This window comes from Chiloscyllium punctatum, chromosome 8 (genome assembly GCF_047496795.1).
Source record: "Chiloscyllium punctatum isolate Juve2018m chromosome 8, sChiPun1.3, whole genome shotgun sequence".
Lineage (NCBI taxonomy): Eukaryota > Metazoa > Chordata > Chondrichthyes > Orectolobiformes > Hemiscylliidae > Chiloscyllium > Chiloscyllium punctatum.
In genome coordinates, this window is record NC_092746.1 from 68,230,678 (window position 1) to 68,243,189 (window position 12,512).

Sequence of the window (12,512 nt, forward strand, 5' to 3'; positions counted from 1 at the left end):
TATCCACACAAAGGCAACATGTATTGGGGAGAGAGTGTCAGAGTCTGCAGCATGACAGGGATATGGCACAGATACAGTAGAGAAATCGAACTCCATGCAGTGTCTCTGACCAAGTTGGATCTGCACTTCTCTGCACTCCTGATTACAATGGGAGACTATCTGGCAGGCCTACCATACCCATCAGGGTTCTCCTGTAGTGCTCTTTCTGAAGTATTCATTTGAATCCCTTGCAGCAGAATTCATCCTGACTTGTCCTCCAGGGACACTGTCAAATTTAATGCTGTTTAGCTCAACGTGGTTGATGTTAACTTGTGCCTAGTGATTCATCAAAAGCTGGCAGAGTATTGATGCATGCATTTATGGGAAAGGTGCTGCTGCCTCACAGCACCAGGGACTCAGGTTCGATTCTAGCCTCGAGCAACGGTCTGTGTGGAGTTTGCACATTCTCCCGTGTCTGCATGTGTTTCATCCAGATGCTCCAGTTTCCTCCATAATCCAAAGATGTGCATGTCAGGTGAATTAGTCAGGGGGTAAATTTATGATAATAGGATAGGGGAATGAGTCTAGGTGGGTTACTGTTTGGAGGGTCAGTGTGGACTAGTTGGACCGAAGGACCTGTTTCCATGCTGTAAGGATTCTATGAAGACATGGTGGCATAATGTTAATGTAACTGGACTAGAGTTATAGAGCCCCAGGCTAATGTTCTGGGGCATGAGTTCAAATAAAATTTCCCTGAAAGAAAAGCCAAGTAAACTGACAAATGAGACTAATTGAGCTAACTTGACTTGTGTACTTCAAACTGAACGACTGATATGTTCATTTCCAAGTGTTAATATATTTTCTCTATAGGTTGGAATTAATAAGCTGATTTAAAGGTGACCATTTTGACTGTGACAAAAAAAAACTCAACCTGATTCACTAATGTTCCTTAAGGAAGGAAATATGCAGTCTCATCTGGTCTGGCCTGCATGTAACTCTAGACCCATAGCAATTTGGTTAATTGTAAACTGCACTATGAAATGGCCTAGCAAGCCATTCAGTTGTATCAACTGCTATAAAACCTAAACAAAGAAACAAAAGCTAGCAGACCACCTGGCATCATCAAGGCAGTGGAAATGACAACTTCAAACACAGTCCTATGTTTCCTGCAAAGTCCTTCTTACCAGCAACTGGGGGCTTGTGCCAAAAATGGGAGAGCTGCCCCACAGACGAGTTAACTGAGTATCATACAAGAGATGATTGTATTTGTCCCTTACAGCCAATGTTTGAACACCACTATCACAACCCCAGAGTATGTCCTGTCCTGCCAGCAGGATAGACCTAGAGGTAGAAGGAGCTCAGTGCTATACATTTGGGAAGAGGTTGCTTTGAGAGTCTTCCACATTGATTTTGGACCCCATGAAACCTCATGGCATCAAGTCAAACATGGGCAAGGAACCTTTTGCTGATTACCATGCGGCACCCACTACTTCTTTTGGACAGTAAATCAGTACCCTTCTGTCGAACACCACTGGGCCAAAGCACTGAGGTTGGTAAGAGCACAGAATGTATTCAGGATGGGGCCCTTGAATATCCATTACAAAGAATGGCTTGGTAGCATCACTCATGAGTTGCAGAGTCCTAAAAGACCACCGGCTAGACTGGGTCTATAGCACATCCTGGGGAAACTAACAAGAGGGAAAACCCTACTTTGACAGTAGATTCGTGAGGATGAATTGAGATACAGCTGTCCATGACAGTGTCAATAGGACTGATCATCACACAGTCATAAGAGAGATGAAGTCCTGTCTTCACACTGAGGACACTTTCCATTGTGTTGTGGAGCATTACCACCATGCTAAATGAGACAAACTTTGAACAGATCTAACAACTCAAAACAAGGTGTCCATGTGGTGATGTGGGCCATCAGCAACAGTAACATTGCATTCAACTGTAATCTGTAACATCATAGATCATCATTTCCTCCACTCTACCATGACCATCGAGCTAGGAGATTATAACAAAAGCAGACATTGCTGGAGAATCTGAGCAGGTCTGGCAACATCTGAGGAAAGAAAACAGAGTTAATGTCTTGGGGCCAGCAGCCCATCTTCAGAATGTTCTGAAGAACCGTCACTGGACTCAAAACAGTAATTCTGCTCCCTCTCCACAGATGCTGCCAGACCTGCTGAGTTTCTCCAGCAATTTCTGTTTTTGTTTTGGATTTCCAACAGCATTTTCTTTTAAGCCAATGTTCAATATAATACAAAAAGGCATTCGCGGAGCATCACTAAGCCTACCTCAAATTGAGATGTAAAACTGGTGAAGCTGCAACTCAGAACTACTTGTGAGTCAAACAGAAACAGCTTGCAATTTTTAAATAATTCATTCAAGGATGTGGGCTTTGCTGACTGGGCCAGCATTTGTTATGTTGATCTTTGATTTGATCAATAGACTGCAACAGTTAAGCAATCCCACAATCAATGGATCAGATCAAAGTTCAGCGGTCCTGACACATCCAGTCATGAATGGCAGCAGGCAATTCAACAAGTAATAGGAAGTGGCGACTCACATACATTCTCATCCTCCATGAGATGGGAACACAGCACATTGGTGAAAAAGAGAACAAAGAACAAAGAAAACTACAGCACAGGAAGAGGCCCTTCGGCTCTCCAAGCCTGCATCAATCCAGATTCTCTATCTAAACCTGCCAACTATTTTCTAAGGATCTGTATCCCTTTGCTCCCTGCCCATTCATTTATCTGTCTTAAATGATGCTATCGTTCCTGCCTCGACCACCTCCACTGGCAGTACATTCCAGGCCCCCCCCACCACCCTCTGCATGAAGAATTTTCCATACATTTCTCCCCTAAAACTTTCGCTTCTCACTTTGAACTCATGACCTCAAGTAATTGAGTTCTGCACTCTGGGAAACAGCTTCTTGCTATCCACCCTGTCTATACCTCTCATGATTTTGTAGACCTCAATAAGGACTCCCTCAACCTCCCTCTTTCTAATGAAAATAATCCTAATCTACTCAACCTTTCCTCATAACTAGCACCCTCCATACCAGGCAACATCCTGGTGAACCTCCTCTGCACTCTCTCCAAAGCATCCACATCCTTTTGATAATGTGACAACTAGAACTGTACACAGTATTCCAAAAGCTGCCGAACCAAAGTCCTAGACAACTGTTACGTGACCTGCCAACTCTTGCATTCAATACCCTATCCAATGAAGGAAAGCATGTTGTATGCCTTCTTGATTACTTTACTAACCTGCATTGCCACCTTCAGGGATCAATGGACCTGAACACCCAGGACTTTTCCATTTACTGTATAGTTCACTCTTGAATTGGATCTTCCAAAATGCATCATCTCGCATTTTCCCAGATTGAACTCCATCTGCCATTTCTCTACCCATCTCTTACCCATTCGATAGGCCGAATGGCCTTTCTTCCACTCCTATGTCTTATGTTCTTATGGTCTCTCCAACCCATATATATTCTGCTAGGTTCTCTGACAGTCCCTTCACCATCTGCTACTCCACCAATCTTGGTGTTGTCTGCAAACTTGCTAATCAGGCAACCGATACATAACTCCAAGGCATTTATGTATATCACAAACAACAGTGGTCCCAGCACGGATCCCTGCGGAACACCACTGGTCACAGGTCTCCATTTTAAGAAACTCCCTTCCACTATTACTCTCTGTCTACTGTTGTCCGGCCAGTTCTCCAACCATCTAGGTAGAACACCCTGGACCCCATGCAACTTCACCTTCGCCATCAGCCTACCATGGGGAACCTTATCAAACGCTTTACTGAAGTCCATGTATATGACATCTACAGCCCTTCCCCCATCAATTAACTTTGTCACCTCCTCAAAGAATTCTATTAGGTTTGTAAGACATGACCTTCCCCACACAAAACCATGCTGCCCGTTAGTGATGGCAGAAAGCCAAAGCATTTGCACTCACCCTCAGCCAAAAGTGCTAAATGGAAAATCCATCTCTACCTCCTTTAAAAATTCATTTGTGGGCAGACTAGGTCACTAGCTTGACTAACATTCCTAATTCCAGAGGATAGTTAAGGGTCAACTACATTTCTGGAGCAACATATAGGTCAGCCCAGGTAAGGCCAGCAAATTTCCTTCTTTAATGGACATTAATGAACCAGATAAGTGTTAATGACAATAATTACATGGTTACCACTCGGCCAGGTTTTTATTAGATTCAAATTTGCCGTGGTGGGATTCAAAGTCTTGTCTCCAGAATGTTTGACTGGAGTTCTGGATTACTAGTCCAATGATATTACCATTATATCACCACCTCCCCATTCACCTTGAAGTCCCCAATATCACAGGTATCAGTCTTCAATCAATTTGTTTCGCTCCATATCTAGAAGTAGATTAAATCACTGAATATTGCAAAGGCTATGGGCCTGACAGTATTCCAGTTATAGTAATAAAGACTCATGCTTCAAAATTTGTCATACCCCACCCAAGCTTTTCCAGGATAGCTACAACACTGGCATCCACCTGAAAAAGTGGAAAATTGCCTAATAATGTCTAGTGCACAAATAGCAGGACAAATCCACCCCAACCAGTGAATCAATCTACTCTTGATCATTAGCCAAAGGGATGGAAGATGGTATCAAAGGTGCTGTCAAGGAGCCCTTACTCAGAAATGATGTACTCACTAACACTTAGTTTAGGTTCCGTCATGGTCACTCAGCTCCTGATTTCTTACTTCATGGTCCAAACATGAACAAAAGAGCTGAATCCCAGTGATAATGTGAGAGTGTTTCTGGCCATGACATCAAGGCAGTGACTATGGTATCAATAATCTCCAGAAAACTAATATCTGTAGAAAACAGGGGAACGCTTTCCAGTGAATGGAGCTTAGGTTAGGGTTAGGCAAAGGAAGATGGCTGTGGTTGCTGGAAATAAATCATCTCAGATCGGGATATGTTTACAGGAAGGAGTTTCTTCAGCTGTTTAATCATGAACTTCCCTCCATCTCAAGGTCAGAAATGGGGATGTCCACTGATGATTTACAATGTTCAACACCATTTGAGACTCCTCAGGTACTGAAATTGTTCATGTCCAAATGCAGCAAGACCTACACAGTATCCAGGCTTGGGCTGAAAAGTGCTAAATAACCTTTAGGTTTGTGCAAGTGTTATGCAATGATTATTTCCAACCAGAGAGAGTAACCTTTGTCTTTTGAAGTTCAATTGCATCAGCATTAATGATTCACTCACCCTAACAACTATTAACCAATACCTGAACTTGACTGGTCAATATAAATGCAGTGGCAGCAGGAGCAGGTCAGGAACTAGGAATTCTGTGGTGAGTATTTCACCCCCTGTCTTCCCAAAACCTGTCCACCATCTACAAAGCATAGGCCAGAAGTGTGATGGACTACTTTCTTCTTGTCTCAGAGGATGCAGCTCCAACAAAATGCAAGAGATCAACATCATTCAGGACAAAACAGTCTACTTGATTTGCACCCCAACAGCAACCTTTAATCTTCACTCCCTTCACAACAGATGCATAGTGGCAGCTGTATGTACTCACAATCTCTACCACCTAGAAGAACAGGGACAGCAGATGCAGAATCAGAGAATTGTTACGGTGCAGCAAGGGGCCATTCTTCCCACTGTTTCTGTATTAGCTCTCTGATTATCTCCAAGAGAACTAATTTAAGTAATGCATTGAAAAGTTTCCCTTCAAAGTCACACATTATCTTAATGGTGGATTTTATCTTCATCCCTTTACTTTTGCTGGATTAAAATCCTGGGACTCCCTCCCCATTGGCATTGTGGGTCTTCCTATAGCCATTTGCCCCACCCCTTCACTGCTGAGTGTAGAGACATGATGTGGAAGTGCTGGTGTTGGACTAGAGTAGACAAAGTTAGAAGTTACACAACACCAGGTTATAGTCCAAGAAAATTATTTGAAATCACAAGCTTTTGGAGCACTGTTCCTTCATCAGGAGAAGTGGAGCAGCGCTCCAAAAGCTTGTGATTTCAAATGACAATACCTGGTGTTGTATGACTTCTGCCTTTGACTATAGAGACAATAGGCAACATAAAGAAGAAGAGGACAGTGTGGGCATTGTTTCAGCCCATGCTGCAATCAGTCAGCACAGGTGAACAAACCACATGAGCATCTTTCCAATCTTAATTTGAACATGGGTGAGCAGACCACGAATCATTACAACCACACCCAAAAAACAGGACAAATGGATTTATAGGAGAAAGTGAGGACTGCAAATGCTGGAGATCAGAGTCGAAAAGTGTGGTGAATTCCTGATGAAGAGCTTATGCTCGTAACGCCGACTCTCCTGGTCCTCAGATGCTGTCTGATTGGCTGTGCTTTTCCAACACCACACTTTTCGATAAATGAATTTATCGTCCAATATTTCAGTCATATCAACCGTATGAGATCTGATACTGTATATTTTGTAGAGGATTATAGTTAACATTTTTCTTTATTGGGAACCTTGAAACTTCATCCTGAAACTTGTCCTTTGTATCTGAGTAAACTGTGCAAATCTGTTGATGTTTTTTCTATGCCTTTGAGTGTAACATCTATAATAGTTTGATATTTTGCAGCTCCACGTCCAGTATTAGCTACTTTTTGTTTTTCAATCTTGTAAAGTCACTATGGGTTGAATCTTAATTGTTTTTGGCTAAGTGCAAGTTGCGTCAAATGTTTTGAAGAGATTACCATCATAAGTCTTAGCACAATTCTTCATAAATCTTACCAAATGCATCTCCTTAACTACCATAGATTCACTACTCCATGGCATATTCTTGCCTCATTTTACCATGTGCTAATTCCAAAATAACTCAGTATTCAGCTGGTGTCCACCAAAAGATCGGCACCCCTTGTATCCACACTATCTTTGAATGCAACTGTGCACCGGGACAATTTTACTGCTGCTTAGCTACATCCATCTAACTACACTCTCTGTAAAATATCACCACTCTGGCTCTAGTGCCCAGTGGATACCCACGTCTTGTCCCTTGTCCAGTAGGCACATCACAAACAGGCAAGCAATTGGACAAATCCAAATGTGAGCTTAGTGAGTAAAAGAGAACACTAAGAAAATGAATAAAGGCTGCAATTCATTCTGAGAATGTTAAGTAAATGCTGGCATGATGATCATGACAGTCCATAATGGTGTGCTGCACCCAACTCTCATCTATTGGAACCAGTTATCAACCAAGTTCTAAATAAAAACCAAAAAAACTGTAGATGCTGTAAATCAGTAAAACAGAAGTTGCTGGAAAAAGTCAGCTGGTTTAGGAGCCACGATGAAGAGAAGTCACAGTTAATTAAGGAAGTTCTGAGGAAGGATCATTGGACCCGAAATGTCCACATCAGTCAGGTCCTGTCTGCCTTGTAGCTTCTGATGTAGCTGAGCTCTGTCACCATGAGGGAAGTGTCCTCCAGCTCAGTGTTCTCAGCCTTCTCCTTTGATGACTGCTGCTATTCTCCTGACTCTTCAGCATCTGTCACATTACCTCATCGCCTGCTCCAGTTGTGCAGAGTACAGCATGCCAGGATGATACGGTATGCCCTACCTGATTATACAGGACAACTATTCCACTTTCAATTGTATTAATTGTAGTATACCTCATACCTACATCCATGTGATGCAGGAGTGTCCCCTTTGTCACACAGCACCCTGGGAAGATCCACAAATGATGTGGTACTTTTGGACAGCATCTGCTTCTTTTTAACTTATTGCTTCTAACTTCTGAACCACAGTGTCAATCATGTCTGATTTCTCCATAACCCTTGATCCCCTTGCTAATTAATAGCCTATCTATCTCTGTCTTCATTCAATGAATTGACCTCCACAGCCCTCTGCAAAAATGAGTCCACAGATTTACCACTGTCTGGCTAAAGAAATTTGTCTTCATTTCAGTTCTCAACAGTTGTTCCTTCACTCCGAAGATGTGCCCTTAGGTCATAGTCTCTCCTTCTTTTGGAAACATCTTCTCTACGTGCATTCCATCTGGGCTTCTCAGTATTCTGTAAATTTTAATGAGATCCTGCCTCATCCCACTAAACTTGATTGAGTATAGGCTCAGAGTCCTCAACCGCTCCTCATACGACAAGGCCACATCCCTAGGATCATTCTTGTAAACCTCCTCTGGATCTCTTCCAACACCAGCACATGCTTCCTTAAGTCCAGGGCACAAAACTGCTCATGATATTCCAAATGCAGTGTTTGTGTCGCCCGGGCTGCTGGCATGTGGTTTAGGTGTTGATGGCTTGATGTGCCATTCAGCAAGATTTCCCCTTCCCCTGAACAGATACTACTGAAAAAGCATCACTCACAGCCTGTCTGTATGTCTGCACAAAAGACCATGTCAATACATCAACACCGATAGCCCTTGGCTCTGGCTGAAGCACAAAAGCACTAATAGGCAGTGTGCACCAAGGTCAGACAGAAATACTGGGAGTATGGTGGGTGGGGGGTGGCGGGCGGGGGCGGGGTGGTGGTAACTGAGTGAGTGAAAGCTGTGAGGACAAAGAACCAGCCCTAGGATGCAGCCTGGTTGTATCCGTGAGCTGGGTGCCTATTCCTTTTACAAAGTATTCCTGCTGCAACATTTCAACATGGGTTGTCAGTGATCCCTGTAATGCAAGTCTCTAGACCATAGGGACATAGACTTATACAGCATGGAAACAGCCCCATCAGTCCAACCCATCCACGCCAATCAGATTATTGCTTTAGACAGAATCTTCAAATTGGTCAAGACTGGACTGTACATATTTGTTAAAAATTGACCAGAACCAAAAGAAAATGACTAGCTTCTGGAACAATTGAACACTTGATGGAGTCATAGAGTCGTACAGTACAGAAAAGGACCCTTTGGTCCAACTTCTCAGCACTGACCAGATATCCTAAACTGATCTCGTCCCATTTGCCAGCATTTGGCACATATTCCTCTAAACCCTTCCTATTCATGTACATCCAGGTGCCTTTAAAATGTTGCAATTGTACACCCCTTTCACCACCTCCTCAGGCAGCTTGATCCATACAGGCACCACCCTCTGCATGAAAAGGTTGCCCCTGAGGTTCTTTTTAAATCTTGCCTGCTCTCACCTTAAACCTATGCCCTCTAGTTTTAGACTCCCCTATCCTGAGAAAGAGACCTTGGCTCTTCACCCTATTCATGCCCCTCATGATTTTATAAACCTCTGTAAGGTCACCCCTCACCCTTCCTGAACAGCTTCTAAACGGATAGGAAAGGGATAATGGTGTCATGAGGGATTGATAAGTGTTGACTGTCGATGTCCAGGAACGAGGGCTGCATGTGGCTGGTGCCTATGGATCCTGCTCTGAGATGCTAGTTGCTGCTAAGCAACATAAAGGCTTCTCACAGCCAGCAATGAGCTGAAATTTGAAGGTAGCTGCTCTGATTTCCATGTCAAGATTTCTTGACATCTAGTTTGTTCAGTGCATTTCAAAAGATAGGAAGCTGAATATTAATGTGGCATGTTATGTTGTTAATAAGGTGTTTAACAAGTAATAATCTCCTTTAATTAGCAACTCGCTACTGCCTCATGAGAAACTTACTTTGCTGCTTAGTAAAGGCACAAAAGATGCTGCGATGGGGTGGCAGAGTGCCTCAGTGGTTAGCACTGCTGCCTTATAGCACCAGGGACCCGGGTTCAATTCCTGCCTTGGGCGACTATCTGTGTGGAGTTTGGACATTCTTCCTATGTCTGCGTGGGTTTCCTCTGGGAGCTCCAGTTTCCACCCACAGTCCAAAGATGTGTAGGTTAGATAAATTGGCCATGCTAAATTGTCCATAGTGCCCAAGGATGTGTAGGTAAGGTGGATAACACATGGGAAATGCAGGGTTACAGGGATAGGTTAGGAAGATGAGTCTGGACGGGATGCAGTTCGAAGAGTCAGTGTGGGCTTGTTGGGCTAAATAGTTTGTGTCCACACTAGGATTTCTATGACTCCTTCCGACGTCGAGATAGGCCTCACCCGGATTCTCATATGATTCTGCCACAAATCTCACCACAGTCCACGTCGTTCAGATCTCTATAAGATTCCGCCATATGTATTTCAAGTCATAACAATCCCATCATGCTTTGAAATTGAGGTTTGCATTTTTATCTTTCCCCACATCAAGGCTTGTGAACTATACTTCGAAACAATCGACACTGAATGCTCTTTTTAAAAATTTTTTTTGCTACAGGCTTCAAATGTTATTTGCCAAATGGAAACAAATAGCCTTACTGGATTCAAAATTCTGACTAGATAAGAGCTATGGTCAGTAGCTTCTGTAACCACTGATATGATCAGCTAAGATGCAAAACATCCAATTGGCAATACACAATGGCTGACAATTTTTTTTTGATGAAAAGGTGAAGAGAAAAGCCCACCTGAAATCTCATTGGATAGCTACTAATAATGCTATTTTCTTGTGAGAAAAAAAGTAATTGATACCAATGCCATCTAGACTAAAAGTCCTACAGAGAATTGCTACCCAAGACAACATCTGTCATTTGGTAGAGAATGTCAAGTTGTTATGTCTTGTTGTCTATAAGCCCAGGTGTATCACCTCTTTTGGATGCAATAGTATTCCTGAGGAATTCTGTACAAGGTGCTGGTCTCAGCTGTTTGATATTCATTAGGATTATTCATTTTCTAATGAATGTTCTGACAGTAGAGAAAAACAATCTCTCATCTGCCAATCAGTGAAACAACATTGGCGGGTTTCTGTATGAGTGACTTTCATCCCAATGCTAAATTCAGCCTTGAGGATAGTTAATTCCTCATAGACTTTACATGATTTCTGCTGAATCTCCAAAGAGTTTGTACAATTTTAAGTAGCATTTAATGTACTCAAGTTCCTACCACTTCATCCAAAAACATTGTCCAGGGAATCAGTCTATTTCCTGACCTGAAGTAGTCAAAAATAGCATAACAACAATAACAGTATATCTGTAGATAGAAAAAGTAGGAAAGGATAAGATCTTAATGACCCTAAATGATGAAAGATGGATTTGTTCAATGGTACTTGTGATATGAAGTTGCAACAAAAAAACAAATATATTTGTTTAATTATCTCAACACTATCAGTGCGACTCTTCTGCAACATCGACTGTAACTTAAATCATTACAGTGATTTTTTTTGTCCCATATTGTTTCTTGCACAAACACAATCAGCTAGCCATAGCCAGACTTCCATTTGAAATGCCTGAATTTAAATTCTGTCTTGGGTAAAATTTGACTTCAATTTCCATCAGTGGATGAATCATGTGATATCTCAGTTCATGGCAATGGAATTATAATAGTGAGTTGAAAAAAGGTACAAAAACAGAAATTACTAGTGAAACTCAGCTGGTCTGGCAGCATCTGAGGGGAGAAAGAGGCACAGTGGCTCAGTGATTAGCATTGCTGTCTTACAGCACCAGATACCCAGGTTTGATTCCACCCTTGGGCAACTGTTTGTGTGGTGTTTGCATGTTCTCCACTTATCTGCATAGGTTTCTTCTGGGTGCTCTGGTTTCCTCCCATAGTCCAAAGATGTACAGGTTAGGTGGATTGGCCATGCTAAATTCCGGTTTCCTTCCACAGTCCAAAGATGTGCAGGTCAGGTGAATTGGCCATGCTAAATTGCCCATAGTGTTAGGTAAGGGGTAGATGTAGATGTAGATGTAGGGGTATGGGTGGGTTGCGCTTCGGCGGGGCGGTGTGGACTTGTTGGGCCGAAGGGCCTGTTTCCACACTGTAAGTAATCTAATCTAGTCTAATCTAAATTGCCTATAGTGTCCAGGGATATGCAGTCTGAATGGGGTATGAGCCATGGGAAATGCAGGGTTACAGGAAAAGAGTGGATCTGGGTGGGATGCTCTTTGGAGGGTTGGTGTGGACTTGAATGGCCTGTTTCCATACTGTCGGGATTCAATGATTCTGTGAAAGCAGAGTTAACATTTCAAGTCTGGTGACTCTTCATCAGAACCGATAGCAGCTTGGAAAATATGGTATTTATACTAAAGATGAGGTTGGAAATGATGAGGGGCAAGAGCAGAGTGGTTAAGTCAAGTTGAACCCCAGAAGGAGGGAGCGATGTGAAATGGGTCAGCAAATGAGAGGATTATTGATAGTTGGCCAGGATAAAAGAGAATCGGAGTACTATAAGTGGTAATGAGAGTTGAGAGTAGGATAGGCTGTGCCGAAAGGAACAATGTAATTTGAAAATAGGACTAAAAGGGAGTGAGAGTGAGTTAGCTGTGCTGATTAGAACCCATGTCATTAAACAGGACCAGAGAGTGGAGTGGGTAAAGGAAATAGAAGAATGAAATCAGGCTCTAACATTACCAGAATTGGGCTGAGTGATAGAAGCTGCCGGGTCCCCAGGCGGAAAATGAGATGCAAATCGTTATTATACAAAAAATGTAGCATTTGATCTAGCTGCTTTGGAACACCATTTCGTTAATTTGTAGCTGTTAAAAATGAAGTATTGCATTCTCCTTATTAAGTAGACAA